This window comes from Lynx canadensis, chromosome C1 (genome assembly GCF_007474595.2).
Source record: "Lynx canadensis isolate LIC74 chromosome C1, mLynCan4.pri.v2, whole genome shotgun sequence".
Classification (NCBI taxonomy): domain Eukaryota; kingdom Metazoa; phylum Chordata; class Mammalia; order Carnivora; family Felidae; genus Lynx; species Lynx canadensis.
The window spans coordinates 45478925-45496415 of NC_044310.1; the positions used below are offsets into that span (position 1 = coordinate 45478925).

The following is a 17491-nucleotide window of genomic DNA, read 5'->3' on the forward strand; positions in this document are numbered from 1 at the left end:
TCAGCACAGAGCCCGCCGCGGGGCTCGAACTCACGAGCTGTGAGATCATGACCTGAGCCGAAGTGGGACACTCAACCGACTGAGCCGCCCAGGCGCCCCTGAACCAGCTGTTTTTAAAGTCATTAATAGAAGTCCTCTAACCTGGGTGGTAGGCTGATCTGAGATTTTAAGATGCTTTGTACATAGCAGGAGAAGTTCAGATTTGCTTTGGGCAGACTTACACAGGAAATGATGTTAAAATTATTATTTCAACAGGGCAGAAGAATCTCATGGATTTTGAATGCTGACCTCCCCCACCCTTAATCAGAACGCTTCACTGTCCTGCCATCCAGTGTCCATCTCAGAGGGACGTTTGTAAGGAGTTGCTTTATCTGGTCCTCAGGGGCAGCCCTACCGACGTTTTGTGGCAGGGCAATTTCTAGTTATGGGGGACTACTCCCTGGCATTTGGGGATATTTATGTCCCCGTCCCCCACCTGCCTCCCTCCAGCCCTTGTGAGGACTGAAAACACTTGCACATTTTCAAATATGCTCCAGCACCCCAACCTTTGAAAACCAGTGCTGGAGGGGTTGATGGTGAGCCCCTACCTTATAGATGAGGGAACCAGGGCTTAGAGAAGCTGGATAGCAAGGTCATGCTAGACATGAGCAGGGGATTTGGTACTCCATAAACGTAAGTGCTTTCCTAACTTCCCTCTGCAGAGGGTGTTTAAGTGAGTAGCAAGTTATTTAAGTTAGTGCATGTATGATAGGACACAATTTATTAAATATTTTCACAGAGCTGTGTTTCACAGTGAGGCTCACTTGTCAGATGGTCATGCTAACAAAGAGTAAATGATAGAGAAGTCGATAGAAGAAACGATAGAGAAGTCACAAAGTACAAAGACCATGAGGCGTTTGAGGAAAGATTATAGGAAGAAATTATAAATAAACTGGGCGATTCAGCCTAGAAATTGGAATGAGGATTTGCTAGTGGCCTTCGAGCATATGAAAGATTTTTGCACAGAGAATGGTGTGAATATGTGACATGCTATAAGGTCAGAGATGCTGTGAGTGAATGGTGTTTGCATCGGGATAGTGTTTGTAAAGAGCTTGAAAGCTTACCAGGCCCTTTCATATACATTATCTCATCTAAATAATTTTTCTAGCATTGAGTTGAGTTTAAGGTGGTAGTGTTATATGTACTTGTTATGTACATGCATAAAAATGGGAGAAAACAAACATTACTGATAAAACTCAGAGAAAGGACTACTGAATATAAACATATATGATGATTCGGTTTTAATTAGATAGGAAGATGGGAGTTCATATAGGCAGGCCCGTGTCTGACCATCAGATGCCTAGGAAAGTCAGGGAACCAGGGGCGCCTGGGTGGCGCAGTCGGTTAAGCGTCCGACTTCAGCCAGGTCACGATCTCGCGGTCCGTGAGTTCGAGCCCCGCGTCGGGCTCTGGGCTGATGGCTCAGAGCCTGGAGCCTGTTTCCGATTCTGTGTCTCCCTCTCTCTCTGCCCCTCGCCCATTCATGCTCTGTCTCTCTCTGTCCCAAAAAATAAAAAAACGTTGGAAAGTCAGGGAACTGGCTAATTTTAATGGAAGGTCTATGCATGCATTACAAGACCTGCCTAACCGAACGCACCAACAGACAGACCATCAATCAAAGTGAAATCAAATTCAAAGAGAAAATACGTATCCGTGACATATTGCAGATGGTCACTGAAAACAAACCCCAAATTAGAAGGAGGTGGGAACCAGGATTATCAGGAACGCACGAGGCACAATGCAAAGACAGGATAAAAAAGATGATGTAAGAGAAAACTCTGGAAAAAACAGAAGAATTCTGAGAAGAACTCCTTATGTGAAAAAAAAGTTGCATGCAAGCCAGAACCGTCTAATTCATTATTCATGAGGGATTGTTCGTCGTGTTACCTGTGTGTGTAACCCCAAATAACCAGAAATGACATAAGATGTAAGAATAATTGACTATGTATACTGCATGAATATGTGTTTTCATAGTCACATTATCTGACTGAGTTTTAAATCCAGGAATTCTCTCCTGTGATGGCGCTATTATCCCTTCCTCTTTGACATTATTTATTCAATAAATAGCATTCCCACTGTGTGCCAAGCCTTCTTTAGGCATTGGTGAGACAGTAGAGAACAGAATAAACATATTTTTGCTCTCATGGAGATCACTTTCTTGAATGTGTGTAGGGGGTGGGGAGGGGAGGAACAACAGGTGAACAAAATAAAGAAGTAACATTTGACATTGCAGCGCGTCAAGGGAGGTAGGTGTTACAGAGATGGTAAAACAGGCAAGGAGGGTAGGCACTGTTGGGGCATCCGTAAAAAAATAGTATTTGTTGCTCAGGATAAAATATTCAGTGAAAAGAACAGGTCTGAAACTGCATATAAGTATATTGCCCATTTTTATGTAAAAATACATTTAATACAATAAGCACAGAAAAGAGAATCCAAGGGAATGTTCCTAAAATTAAAGCGATTATCTTTTCAGTTGGTGAAATCAGGAGTGATTTTTAAAGTGTTTTTCTTTATATTTTACCATTTTGCTAGTTTTCTATGTTAGCACATATTACTTTTATAAATCAGAAGCAATACAAAGTTATAATTATTTTTTAAATATGGTTTTCATTTCCACTACATAGAATGGCTCATCCCAGCATAATAGATTTGTGTTACATGTATGGAAGAATCATTTTTCTAGAGAGATAAAATAAAATCTTCTTGAAACCCCAATAATATCTCTTATCATTATCCACTGTTCTCTCTACTAAAGTGTTATCAATTTTTAAAGATCTTGACCCTTTGCCCTGATTTCTCTCCCCTCATTCACTTACGGCTTAGACCACTCATAAGATGTTTACCAAATATTGTTTTGTATTAGTAACCTCCCTTCAAGAAGGAGTGGCTAAGACTCTGGAAAACAGGATGGAGGTTCCTCAAAAAATTAAAAAATAGAACTACCCTACAACCCTTTGGAAAGAGCCCAAATGTCCATCGACAGATGAATGGATAAAGAAAATGTGGTATATATATACAATGGAGTATTATTCAGCAATCAAAAAGAATGGAATCTTGCCATTTGCAACTAAGTGGTTGGAACTAGAGGGTATTATGCTAAGCGAAATTAGTCAGAGAAACACAAATATCATATGACTTCACTCATAAGAGGACTTTAAGATACAAAACAGCTGAACTTAAGGGAAGGGAACCAAAAATAATATAAAAACAGGGAGGGGGAGAAAACATAAGAGACTCTTAAATACAGAGAACAACCTGAGGGTTGCTGGAGGGGTTGTGGGTTGGGGCATGGGCTAAATGGTTAAGGGGCATTAGGGAGGACACTTGTTGGGATAGCACTGGGTGTTACATGTAGGGGATGAATCACTGGAATCTACTCCTGAAATCATTATAGCACTATATGCTAACTAACTTGGATGTAAACTAAAGAATAAAAAAATAAATTAAAAAGGAAAAAAGAGGCAGTGGCTAAGAACACAGATTCCAGAGACAGGCTGCTTGGGATTGAATTCCACCTTGCTACTCACTAGTTGTGTTACTATGGCCAAGTAGCCTAATCTTCCCTTGCTTCCTCACAGAAAACAGGATGTAGGGGCCCTGGGCTCAGTCGATTAAAGTTAAGTGTCTGACTCTTGGTTTTGGCTCAGGTCATGATCTCATGGTTGGTGAGTTCGAGCCCCTCGTGGGGCTTTGCACTGACAGCACAAAGCCTGCTTGGGATTCTTCTCTCTCTCTCTCTCTCTCTCTCTCTCTCTCTCTCTCTCTGTCCTTGTCCTGCTCTCTCTCTCTCCCAGAAGAAATAAAGTTAAAAAAAAAAAAGACAGGATGTGCATAATTCCTATCTCATAGGTTGGTATGAAGAAGAGTGAGTTTATCCATCTAATAGTACTTAGGACAATGGTTGGTATATATTAAATGTTGCTCATTGTTACTTAATTTTCCAGGAGAGGAGGACCACATTTGATAGTTCTCTATATTAGCTCCAACTAAGCACAGTGCTTAGGAAATGCGTCCTATCCATCTTGTATCCCTAGGGCCTAACATGTGGGGAACAGGTGAGCTTTGGCGTGGGGTAGGAGAAAATAAAATGTCAAGCAGTTTTATCTGTTATGTTTGTAATCCACTCTGTCATTCTTCAAGGTAAACAGCAGGTATGAAAGCTGAGGCTCTGAGAATTTAAACAACTTGCCCGAGATCACCCTGCTGTTAAGTGCAAATTAAATCCATGTTTATTTGACTCTATTCGTTGTACTATGTGTTGGAAATAAACGTGAATAAATGGATGAGTGAATCTGAGAAGGATCTGGAATTGTCTTTTGAGCTCCTCCTGTGTTTATTTATTTACCGCTGTATTCCCAGAACTTCGCACAGCGCCTACTTCACAGGAAGCGCTCAATAAATATTTATTGTTAAGTGAATGAACAAATAAATGAAGAGAAGGACAAAGGAACAAATCAAGGAATGAATAGGCAAAATGCCCTTTCAAAATATTATTTTCAGCCTTAATATCCAGTCTCCTACATTCAGTATATGACAGGTTCATGATAAATGCATCCATTCAGCACCTAGAGAAAGTGGAGGAAGTAATTCATTACCTATTTGCTACATGCACAAATTCAGACCAACTGGTACACAATCACCCGTGGTTTTATTTTTATTAAATGAAGAAGTAATAAGTCTCCAGCTGTGCAACCATAAGCTTCATTTTTTTGGCTGTGGGTTCACATGGAATAGGCAAAGGGATTCTAGTAAATTTATATGGTGCATCCCCAACATATTTTCTCTTTCGATTCAAAGAACTTTGGGGAAACATTTTTGTTTATATTTTAGATTATTGTATTTCTACCCCCCCCCCCTAAAAATATCAGTCTCAAGCTGGCAAAAATCTACAGATACTTCTTTTGATTCACACTAGTCCCCCACTTCCTCTTAATATAAGCATGGGAGAAACACCATAAGTTTAAGATAAAATGATTTATTTATAATAACACGTCAACATGATAAAAACACATTAATATATCTGCAGGGTACAATGAAAACCTGCTCTAAAAATCAACTGTAAAAATAACTTTCATTTCGATGAATAATAGTAGATAGCTCTGGAATGAGCCAATACGTGTTTTTGCGAAGAAAGTTTATATCCCACTGGTGCTTATAAAACATTTCTCAATTTATAAAAATATGCTTTTTTGCATGATTTTAGAGTTTATAAAAAAAGTCACGCTGGAAATGGCATAGTATCGTTATGTTTTATACGTGTACATTCTCTCCATTCACACATACAAATCTTCAACATTAGAATGAATTTTGGAACAGGGAGGTTGCTTTCAGATAGTCAAATAACTATAATATGCAAATACTGCAGAGCAGAAATATAAACAAGATGAGTGTTAGTCACAGAGGACTTTAAAATTTTGAGAGCTACTACTAATGCACAATATTGAACAAGAAATCTTTCTCAGTGGTCAAACTAGAACCCTCCAATAAATGAGAAAATACTAATGTTTGGTATTATTATTTCTATTACCATATGCATCTGGGTGTATAGTTACACAAAACACGGTTACAATCCTACAACGCAGTTTCTTTCCTTTATTTTGCTTCCCGTGGCTATTAGTGGAGAGTGAAAACTGTCTGAAGCATTTCATAAGCCTAAAGTCCTATTTCATTAGGACAAAACTCGTCTTCATCGTGTCATTTTCTTTACTGAATTAGATTGGTGGCAATGGATTTTATTGTGAAAATGATTTCTTTTCAATTTTATAATAAAAGGGGAATCATGACAGATACATTATTGTTAATTATTAATGCAAACATAGAGGCACGCAGGCATACCTGTAGGCTATCGTATGGCAAGTATTTGCATCCTTTGCACGCACTTTGGTACAAAAAGGCAGACATTGTGTTAAGAGTGACACACGGCACATATTTGACAATCTATGTGTAACATTTGCTTCTTTGTTTTGAAAGTCACTTCAAAGTCCCCCCTTTTGTTTATATTGCTTATGGTTTTTCTCACAAGCACGCTATGATCAAAAAGTTAATTCTTTTTTGCTATAGTACCAGGCGACCCTAACACTCCAGTGGCTTACATTAATATAGATTTATTTCATGCTCACAGGCCTCTGAGCATCGCCTACAGCTTTGATGGGCTCTATATGTTTTTTTTTTTTTTTTCGGTTCAGGACTATCCGAGAAAGGCTATTTTTTTGGCAGAGATCAGAAGCTTAAGAGGACAGAGCAAACCATGCAAGCATGTTAGTACCTGTTCAAGGATGGGGGTGTATGTCACATCTGCTCACATTCCATTGGTCAAAGCAAGTCACGTGGCCAAGCCCCTCATCAATGTGGTGGGGAAGTATACGCCTCTCCTACACGGGGAGGTGGGGGAGGAAAAATTGGGGGTTAAACGTAAAGTAGTATCATCTGTCTTGACTGCAGATTAAAGAGCCAAGTCATACCCCTGAGTTACAAAAACGAGTTAAATTCTAAAATATCCTTTCAGATTTAAGTAACATTTTAGTATTTCATTGGAAAACCACTTACAAAGGACGTGATTGTTTGGAAGCCAGACTAGCAGTTTAGAGAAAGCGATCTGATACATTAATTAAATCTAAGAAAGTACAGAACAAAACATATCAATTTCTTTCTGGGGCTTCCGTAGCATCTGTGCTTATCTCTATCATTTTACATATTATTATGCCTTCTGATCGTTCATTTCTGAAGACAGAAGCAGTATGTATTATCTTTGCATACCCAAGGCCTAGTCAAAGCCCTGGCATCAAAAAAGCACTTAATAAGTGTCTTTTGAATGACTAAATGAATCCATGCACACAGAAACCAGAATATGTTGTTCTTAATCTTTTTCAATTCTAAAATCATGGGAGAATTAATGTAGTTATTTTTCTCTCCCCTGTTTCCTGTGTGGGACTTCTCACTTTTCCCTCTCTCGGTGAGGTGATTTTATTTTAAATAAAATAAGTTAAGCATGCTTCGTTTAATATACCTCAAGTATTTTCCTGCAGATAAGCTGTGTGCACACGAACATCTGTGCGTGTGTGTGTGTGTGTGTGTGAGAGAGAGAGAGAGAGAGAGAGAGAAATCTGTACAGATTGTATACATTTACCAAATATCTTTAGGGTATTCACTATTCATTTACTATACTATCGATAAAAATCAGTTCTTGAACCGACTTCTTTCCACATTTATTTCTTTTATGATTTGCTTACTGGGAAAACCTTCAGAGAGTCACATTATGTAGTTATGAGCCTGTCAGGAGGTCTATCACCATAACAACACAGTTAAAAAGATTTCAAATAGGTTGTATAATGCAGTCCCTTCACAGTAAACAGCAGACAACAATATACAGGAATGAGAAAGTGATGATAATTCGAAAAAAAAAATGAAAATGGAAACAGTAGAATGCAAACTGGTTTCTATTACCATTCAGCACATAAAATAAACCTTTCGATTTCTATAAAATTATTGTTAGACTCACTTGGCTCAGTTGTATATTTTCCTGATGTAAACCTCACACTGAAGTCATGAAGTATTTTTAAATGAAGTTCATATGAAATTGCATCTTTGCGAGTTATTCACAAATAATGGAGAGATACCATCTCTGCAATTCCCCCTGCTTCTCCAAACCATGACTTTCCAATTCTGTAGCTGATATTAGAGAGATGAAGTATGTGACAAGAGTAGACAGTATTATTTTTATGTTGCTACACAAAAGGAAACAGAATTTGCTCGTGTTTTTTTTTTTTTTTTTTTTTTTTACGTATGCATATCCTCTTCCTGCGGGAAACTTAATTGTTCCTGACAAAACTTTTGAGGACGCGAATGGGTGTGATTTCTTAGTACAAGTCACCTTGGCTTCTTTTTTTCTTATAGGTAAAAATGTGATGACAATTTATTTTATTTTATTTTATTCTATTTTATTCTCTTTTATCTTAATCTCTTTAACATTTATTTATTTTTCGAGACAGAGAGAGACAGAGCATGAATGGGGGAGGAGCAGAGAGAGGGAGACACAGAATCTGAAACAGGCTCCAGGCTCTGAGCTGTCAGCACAGAGCCCGACGCGGGGCCCAAACTCACGGACTGTGAGATCATGACCTGATCCAAAGTTGGCCGCTTAACCACCTGAGCCATCCAGGCACCCCATGTGATGACAATTTAAAGACTAAATGAGGGGCGCCTGGGTGGCTCAGTCAGTTAAGCATCAGACTTCGGCTCAGGTCATGATCTCACAGTCCGTGAGTTTGGGCCCCGCGTCGGGCTCTGTGCTGACAGCTCAGAGCCTGGAGCCTGCTTCAGATTCTGTGTCTCCCTCTCTCTGCTCCTCCCCTGTTCACGCTCTGTCTCTCTCTGTCTCAAAAATAAATAAACGTTAAAAAAAATTAAGAAAAAAAGACTAAATGAATTATCCAAAAATCACAACTTCATGAAATCTCAGATTTGTAATGAATATTCAGAAGATTTTCATTTAGAAACTCACACATATCAGGGCAGAAATAGTAAAGTGAATCAAAATAGTTAACACCCGAAATCTGAAAATTCTTGGCTTAATGCTGAGAAATATTTGGAATATAATAAGATCAAGCTGTTTTTATCTGATGCTTGACTCTATGCTAAGGATTCTATCAGATACAAATTCAGCTAAGACTTAATGACACGAAGCTATGACATAAAGCTCCCAGCAGCAAAGGAGTGAGAACATAAAATTCTTGTAGGGATTTATTTTTTAATGTACGTTTGAAAAATGTTCCTAACAGATGAGAAAAAGTAAGGAGCTATTCATAAAACCTTTGGCTTATTTCCATGAAAATGTTCCATTTATTGAACAGGAAATAAGGTGTAGAATGTACTTTTAACCAAACTAAGAATTCATTTCTCCAATTTATAAAAGCTGTTCATTCCTTCTACTACCAATCCAAACATTTCCTCATCTGTACCTCTCAAGAGGCTTGTGACTCTTTAAAAGAAGTTCAAGAATAAGTGTTTATGGCACCCTCTTTCCTGAAGAGGAGGAAAAAACAATTCCTTTTCAATGTTGCTAAACTCTGGTGGGTGACAAAGCTGGGGGTTACTTGGTGTGATGAGAAACTTGCCAGAGGGGCATGTTCCCAGTTTATTCGTTAACAAGGCAACCTTTTTTAGGGGGAAAGCCTAGAGTTTGCTAGGGTGCATCCATATTTTGTAGAATAAATTTTGCCCTGATGGGGGAGGAGCAGGATGTTGTTAAGACTGTCAGACTTTGGATGCAACAGTCGTAGAAAAACAGGTAAATATAAAAATGCAGAGCAGACTTGGGGCGCCTGGGTGGCTCAGTCAGTTGAGCGGCCGACTTCCGCTCAGGTCTATAATCTCACAGCGCGTGAGTTCGAGCCCCGCGTCGGGCTGTGTGCTGACAGCTCAGAGCCTGGATCCTGTCTCTGTCTCTCTCAAAAATAAATAAACATTAAAAAATGCAGAGCGGACTTAACCAACAAACTGGTTACAGAGGCAAAGGAGGCAAAGTATGGAACTGGTGAGAGTTAACCACAGACAGGTGTCTTTACAACTAATGCGGAAAGTCTTTGCAGCAGGAATTCAGGGCTTTGAGGCCAAGTTTTGGATTCAAGAAACATAGTCAGTGCTGGTACTTAGAAATATGGGACTTATCAAAGACAGTTTTGATTCATTATCTCTCTAAAAAAATCTTCCTTGCCTTCAGGTTATTTTTTTTAAATGTGTATTTATTGATTTTTGTGTGAGAGGAAAGGGAGGGGCAGAGAGAGAGAGAGGGAGACAGAGAATCCCAAGCAGGCTCCGTGCTGTCAGCACAGAGACCCACACCAGACTCAAACCCACAAACCGTGAGATGACGTGAGCCAAAATCAAGAGTTGGACCTTTGACTGAGCCACCCACGTGCCCCCCAGGTTGTTTATTTTAAGCTATCACCACTTGATTCAGCGTTTTCTCTCTAGGCATCACAAAGATACATTAGATTTTCGAGTGAGGGAGTAAAGAAAAGGGCAGGAAGAGTGTATAATCAGACTGTTTTTTTACAAGCCCATGTTTCTGAGAGTATTTATGTCACAGGCAATGAAAAGTAACAAAAGTCCAGTAATTTCTTTCCTATGCAACTAAAGAGAGTTTGGCAGAAAAAAATAAGAGGTGCCATTTTAATTCATGAGTTAAAAAGGAATAAGTCAAAAAATAATGACTTACTTTTAAATTGTTTCATGGTGGGGCACCTGAGGAGCTCGGCTGGTTAAGCATTTGCCTCTTGATTTCAGCTCAGGTCATGATCTCACAGTTTGTGGGATTGAGCCCCGAGACAGGCTCTGCACTGACAGCATGAAGCCTGCTTGGGATTCTCTTTCTCCCTCTCTCTCTGCCCTCCCCCACTCTCTCTCTCTCAAAATAAATAAATAAACATGGAAAAAACAAATTGTTTCATTACTACAAGTCTTCTTGAGAAGGTGAGCTTCAGGGCATTGTTCACGGAATACTTCTTTTGTATGTAGCATGGTAGGCACTAGAAAATTCTTGAGGCTTAAATGACATTCTGAAAGATTAGCATTTAGCTTACCAAAAGAATTCCTCCAATGATTCACCTTTACAATAGACCTGATAACAGTTACCTGAAAAAAGCTACATTAAAATGATTGTACAGCAGCCAAATTATGCAAAGAGCCCAAAAGTCCATCAACTGATGAATGGATAAAGATGTGGTCTACACATCCATTCACAAGGGAATATTACTAGGCGATCAAAAAGAATGAAATGTTGCCATTTGCAACAACATGGATGGAACTAGAGTGCATTATGCTAAGTGACACAAGTCAGAAAAAGACAAATAACATATGACTTCACACATATACAGAATTTAAGAAACAAAACAGATGAATATAGGGGAAGAGAAGGAAAAATAAAATAAGATAAAAACAGAGAGGGAGGCAACCACAAGAGGACTCTTAAATACAGAGAGCAAACTGAGAGTTGCTAGAGGGGAGGCAGGTGGGGGGATGGGTTAAATAGGTGATGGGCGATAAGGAGGGCACTTGTTGGGATGATCATTGGGTGTTGCGTGTAAGTGATAAATCACTAAATTCTACTGAAACCCAATACTGCACTGTATGTTAACTAGCTTGAATCTAAAAAAAAATGGTTGTAAGTTTTATTAAAGAGAATTAGAATCAGATTTAAAGCAAAACAAAAAGAATGCCTTCAAATTTATTTTTACTTTTTTCTTTGTTGTTCCCAAAACAAGACTTGAAAAAGATTATAAAAGGCTGGAAATATACATTTTAAAAAATAGAGGATGATACTTAAGGTGGTTTCTTTTTTTTCCTCCTGAGGAAAAATTTAAAGACCTATTTATTTCCAGGAATATAGTTGAAGATTGCTTTGAATTCTTTTTTTTTTTTTTTCCTGGAAAAACTCATGAGAGATGCTGTGATAAGTTTCTCATTATGCATTACGATTTTTAGCATATCCCTAATCTCTGTCTGCAGCCAAGTAAGCCCGACATTCCACACACTTTGTTACATGATCTATGTGAGATATCAAGAGGATCAAATCAGGAAAGCGTATGAGAGCAGGATCACGGTGGGGATGCCAACCACATGCTCACTTTCTAAATTCTGGCAAGGGAACCCAAGTGTCAACTTTGCACAGAGACGTCCTCCCTACGTGCCTTCTCCCTTTCTCCCAGCGTCAGGAGCAGCTTTCTGGGGCACTTGGATGATCACACAAAGAGGAAAAACAAAGTGGGGGGAAATAAAAGCTGCCTCCAGTCTTTGAAAAAGTGGAAGGTGTTCCCTGAGAAGGGGAGAATTACCCATGCAGGTAGAAGGAGCAGAGAGACAGGTGCTCCAGGGCTGGGCTACTCCGTTACGGTTTGCAGGGATAACGGGTTGGGGCTGAGCGTGCATGATAACTTCCTCCCGGTGCTCAGTCCTCCTGAGACATTTGTTTCAAGTTCTGCGTTGTATAATGGGGTCTAAACCAAAAGAACAAAATCGCCTTTCATTTTTTTTTTTTAACTTTTTAAAGTTTATTTATTTATTTTGAGAGAGAGCCCGTGCATGTGTGAGAGGGGGAAGGGGCAGAAAGAGAGGAGAGAATCCCAAGCAGGCTCCGTGTACTGTCAGTGCAAAGCCCGATGTGGGGCTCCAACTCACCAACTGTGAGATCATGACCTGAGCTGAAATTAAATGACCTGAGCTGAAATCAAGAGTTCAGACGCTTAACCGCTTAACCACTTAACCGACTGAGCCACCCAGGCACCCCCAAGATCACCTTTTCAATTAATTGTTAAAGAGTTGTAGTCACTGGGAGGAAAAAAAAATCCTCCTCCTCAATTTTGGGGATCAAGAAAGCAGCAGTGGGCGCCAGATGGAAAAGCAAGTGCTGGGAAACATGGGAAATGGGAAAGAGTAGCGGTTACTTGGGTTACACAGAGAATAGAGAGGTCAGAACATACTAACACCTCAGGGAAAACTCAGTTCCTGTAAACATTTCTATTTGGTTCCAAGGTTAGTATGGCCTGGAAAAAAGAAGCATATTTCTTTTAAGTGAAACTATTATTTTATTTCAAATTTGGCTTATAAAGGACAATACTAACTTCCTCTAGCCCATACAAATAGATTATTTTTCACTCTAAGCAGTGATAGATAAAATGAGCAGACTAATTTTGGACAAAAAGCAAAGTCTGAAATCCCTCTGAAGTTGGTAATGGGAATAGTATTCCTTCCTTCTTTTATTCATTCATCAAACATTCAAAGAAAGCCTTCCAGGGAGACAAGAGATTGGCATAACTAGTTATCAATAATAGTGTAAATGCAGTAGTTTATGATTGTTTATTTTAACAAAATAAATCATATCAGATTCAGAAGCATTGTTTTTACAGCTCTCTCCCATGGGAAGGGTAGAATTATGACAGGGCTCTAGGAACTAGTGTGCTATTCAAGTATAAAAAAAGAAGAGAATTACAGCTGTATGGGAATATAATGAAGAATAAGATTTTTCTTGTTCTTAGGCTTTTGTAGTCACTCTGTACCAATTACTGTCCTAGAAAGTGGTAATTACACAAAAGAGATATAGGTACAGGTCAACAGAACACTGAGCAAAAGATTCTGGGGGAGTTCTAGCCCAGAGTCATTAGAGAATCCTTAGTGAAGGTGGAAAAACATGGGCATGATTATGTGATATAAGACTTTAAAAGGCAAGATAGCTCTTTATTAAACAATACATTTTTATTTTATTTTAAAAAATTTTTTTAAGTTTATTCATTTTTGAGAGAGAGAGACAAGAGTATGAGCAGGGGAGGGGTAGAGAGAGAGGGAGACACAGAATCCGAAGTAGGCTCCAGGCTCGAGCTGTCAGCACAGAGCCCGACGCGGGGCTTGAACTCACAAACTGTGAGATCATGACTGAGCTGAAGTCGGACGCTCAACCGACTGCACCACCCAGGCGCCCCATTAAACAATACATTTTTAAAGTATATATTAAGAACCTAGGTGATTGGGATACAGAGATTAACAGGATAAAATCCTTGCACTTGAACACTGCAGGGAAGGGATATAAGCACCAAAAGAGGCAGAAGAAACAATGCTATAGAGGAAAATATGACATTAGAGCACAGTATGGTGCTAGAACAGAAGTGATACAGGACCTTACAGGAGGTAAACAGGAAGAACCCCTTTAGGGCTGCCTGGGAGGGGAGAGGTGAATCCAGATAACATTATGCCTGAAGTGAGATTTCATCTGTTACTCATTCACTCCACTGACATGTATTAAGTACATGTATCAACATGTATTAAGTACCATTACCATGTACTGTGTATACAGCTTGCCCTCAAGGGATTAATAGTCAAACGGTGAACCAGACCTATAAATAGGTAAGTACAATGAGGGATTTAATTGTATACAGCACACGACATTATTAAAGACAGCGTGGTCAACTGTATCTGGGACGTTGCAGAACGGCGGGACCGAGGAGGCGAGTTTTGAAACCCGTGGAGGTATTTGTTAGGCAGACCGTGATCAGGAGTACCAACGGCTAAAGGAGTTCTAGACAATGAGAACAAGGAACTTGTCTGCTATAGCTTCATGTGTACACAGAATGGAAAAGACCTACAGGTAAGAAAGATGAGAGAAGAAATGCGATTAGTAAGGAGATTAGAGAGGGCCTTGAATGCAGACCGAAAGAGTTTGAATTTTACTCTTTAGACGAGTACTTTTCAAAGTAGAATTCACTAAGTCCTTGAGTTCCAACGAAATCTCTAAGAAAGGTACTGGGCATGCCAAAAAAGCAGATTTCAGGGGTCCATGAATTCCAGACTATGGAGCTTTAAACATTAATCATTAGGCAATGTAAAGTCTTTGCACGTTTTTATTTTATGTATTTATTCAATTTTATTTTTTTTAAAAATTTGAGACAGAGAGTGCACGAGCAGGAAAGAGAAAGAGAGAGAGAAGAGAGGTTGAGAGAGAGAAAGAGATGGAGAGAGAGAGAGGAGAGAGAGAGTGAGAGAGAGAGGAGAGAGAGGAATATAAGCAGGCTCCATAGCTCAGCATGGAACCCAACGCAGGGCTCAATCCCACAGCCATTAGATCATGACAGAGCTGAAATCAAGAGTTGGATGCTTAGTCGACTGAGCCCCGCAGGTGCCCTGTCTTTGAACATTTTTTAAAAATATTTTTTTATGTTTATTTATTGTTGAGAGAGAGAGACAGAGACAGAGAGACAGAGTGAGAGCAGGGGAGGGGCAGAGAGAGAGGGAGACACAGAGTCCAAAGCAGGCTCCAGGCCCTGAGCTGTCAGCACAGAGCCCGGCGTGGGGCTCGAACTCACAAACCGCGAGATCATGACCTGAGCCGAAGTCAGACGCTTAACCGACTGAGCCACCCAGGCACCCCTTTTTAAATATTTTTTTATGTTTATTTATTTTTGAGAGAGAGAGAGAGAGAGAGAGACAGAGTGTGAGGAAAGAGCAGAGAGAGAGGGAGCCGTCTTGGAACATTTTTAAGGAAGAAAGCGATAGGCTAAGAATTGTTTAAGGAAGATTCATCCACTTAGAGGTCATCCAAAATTGTTCCATTTCTCTCCTAATTCATAAATAAGCAGTCACTAAATCCTATTCATTCTTCCTCTTCAATATGACTCGAATCCACCCTTTCCTCTCCTTCCCTGCGGGAACAGCCAGTGGTTCGAGTCCTTAACCTTTTTTCCCCTGGTCAAATACAAGAGCCTTCTAGCCTACGGTTCCTTACTCTTCAGGCACTTCTATCCATGATTTTGTCCTACCCCTTCTTGCACCATTTTTGCAATCTATTAAAGTGTATATGATTTCCATTAGAGTATAAGTCCAGGTATGAGAGGTCCTGCAGGAGTGTCGAATCAGGATTCACTGCTAAACGTTCCACGGGTGTTCATTCTGTCTTACACCATCATTTCCCCCCCTGCTTCTACGGGTTCATACCAATCAGCACGCAAGCATGTGGCATTTTTCCTCATCCTAAACCATTCCCTCTAGTCTCCACATTCCCCAATTGCTACTACGCCCTGCAAAGCAAACTTCATAAATTTCTCTGCTCCCTTTCGTAGCCGAGAATTGGAGGGAATCGTCTTCTCCTAGGTCTTCGCTTCAATTTTCTCTTCAACTCACTCCATTCACACCACCATCATCATACCACTATCAAGTCCGTGATCAAATCCAATAGTCAACTCTTCAACTCCAACTCACTTAACCTCTTGGTAGCATTAGGCGAGGCTGCCAATAGGGTCTTGAAAGAGTTGCTAATACTTTCTTAAACTTCCTCCTACCTTAGTGGATATTCCTTCTTAGTATCTTTTTTTTTTTTCCCTAACTCCTCTTCCTTTTATAGTTCTCTAAGTCTGACCTACCTCAGTGCGAGAATCTCTTCCTTTTGCTCTTTCTATTGATTCCCAAGGGATCGCCAGTCCCAGGGTATATAAACTGATGGTTTTGAAACTTGAATTACTGTCTGGACCTGTCCCCTGAGGTTCCCATTCTTCTGGTTGACTGCTTACTGGACGAATCCTTTTTGAATTTGGTTAAACTTCTCACACTTACCATGGTCAAGACAGAATTGTGTCCCTCGTCCTTCCCTTCGTCCCAACTGATTTCTCATGAAGTCTTTTGCATGTCAGTCCGTGGCACCCCCGTCCATCTGGTTGTATGGGCCAAAAGAAATCAAAGTGTTTCATTCGTTTCTGTGATTCTTCTCACATCACTCATCCGACCACTGGCAAATCCTCTTAGATAAAGATTGTATCAAAATATATGCCGAATTTGGATGGTTGTCCCCATCCTCACTGCTATCACCCTAGTGTAAGCGCCTATTGGCCCTCAGCTGTTTCTACTACACAATGGCCTCTCAGTTTCTCTGCTTCAACTCTTGTCCCTTTCGACTCTTTTCCACACGGCCATCAGAGAGGTCTTAAGTTTATGATTCATATCATGCCAGTCTCCTGTTCCAAATCCTCCAAAAACTGTGATCACACTGTTTAAAAAGTCCGGAGTTTTTACTATAGCCTAACCAATATGATCTGGCTGTAAGCATTCTTTTCTTTTCCTTTTTTTTAAGTTTATTTATTTTGAGAGAGAGAACCAGTGGGGGAAGGGCAGAGAGAGAGGGGACAGAGGATCTGAAGCTGGCTCTGCAGTGACAGCAGGGGGCCCTATGTGGGGCTCAAAACCCTTGAACCATGAGATCATGACGTGAGCCACATATGGACGCTTAACCAACTGAGCCACCCAGGTGTCCCTGGCTCTAAGCATTCTAATTGCAACCCCATCTATTCTCATTCTTGTACTCACCACTCTGGGCACATTGGTTTTCTTGCTGTATCTTCTGTATGCTATTTGTACTATCTCAGGGTCTTTGCTCTTGCCTCTGTGTGCAATGCTCTGATCTCAGACATTTCAATGGTTCCTTCCTTCATATAATTCTCAGCTGTCTGCTCAAATGCTACATTCTCAGAGAGACTTTCTCTGACAACCCGTATAAAATGCCTGTTCAACCCTTCCCCCTTCCCCACTTTCATCTGTGCATCCATTTACTCTGCTCGTTTTTCTTTACTGCACTTGTCACTAATATTACATTAGATTATATATTTGATTGCTTGTTTATTGTCTGGCTTTCCCCCTAGAATGTGACAAAGACCCTCTCCTTGACAGGATTGTTGTCAGACTCCTCTGAGCCCAATTAGGCCTCACCCTTGGGCACACTTAGGCTCTCCCCTTGGGCACCCACCCTTGGGCAAGAATACTACTAAGTTAGGGGCGCCTGGGTGGCCCAGTCTGTTAAGCGTCCGACTTCGGCTCAGGTCATGATCTCATGGTTCAAGGATTCGAGCCCCGCGTCAGGCTCTGTGCTGACAGCTCAGAGCTTGGAGCCTGCTTCAGATTCTGTGTCTCCCTCTCTCTCTGC

At 40.3% G+C, this 17491-nt stretch overlaps 1 long non-coding RNA gene across 1 annotated transcript; it reads right to left on the reverse strand.

The window, feature by feature from the left end:
- Positions 1-4401: 4401 nt before the first annotated feature.
- On the reverse strand, positions 4402-16224 carry LOC115520538. Its single transcript, XR_004343969.1, has 3 exons — positions 16132-16224; positions 6305-6410; positions 4402-4604 (listed from the first exon to the last, which is right to left on the reverse strand). It is a non-coding gene; the product is annotated as an uncharacterized LOC115520538 (long non-coding RNA).
- Positions 16225-17491: the final 1267 nt, after the last annotated feature.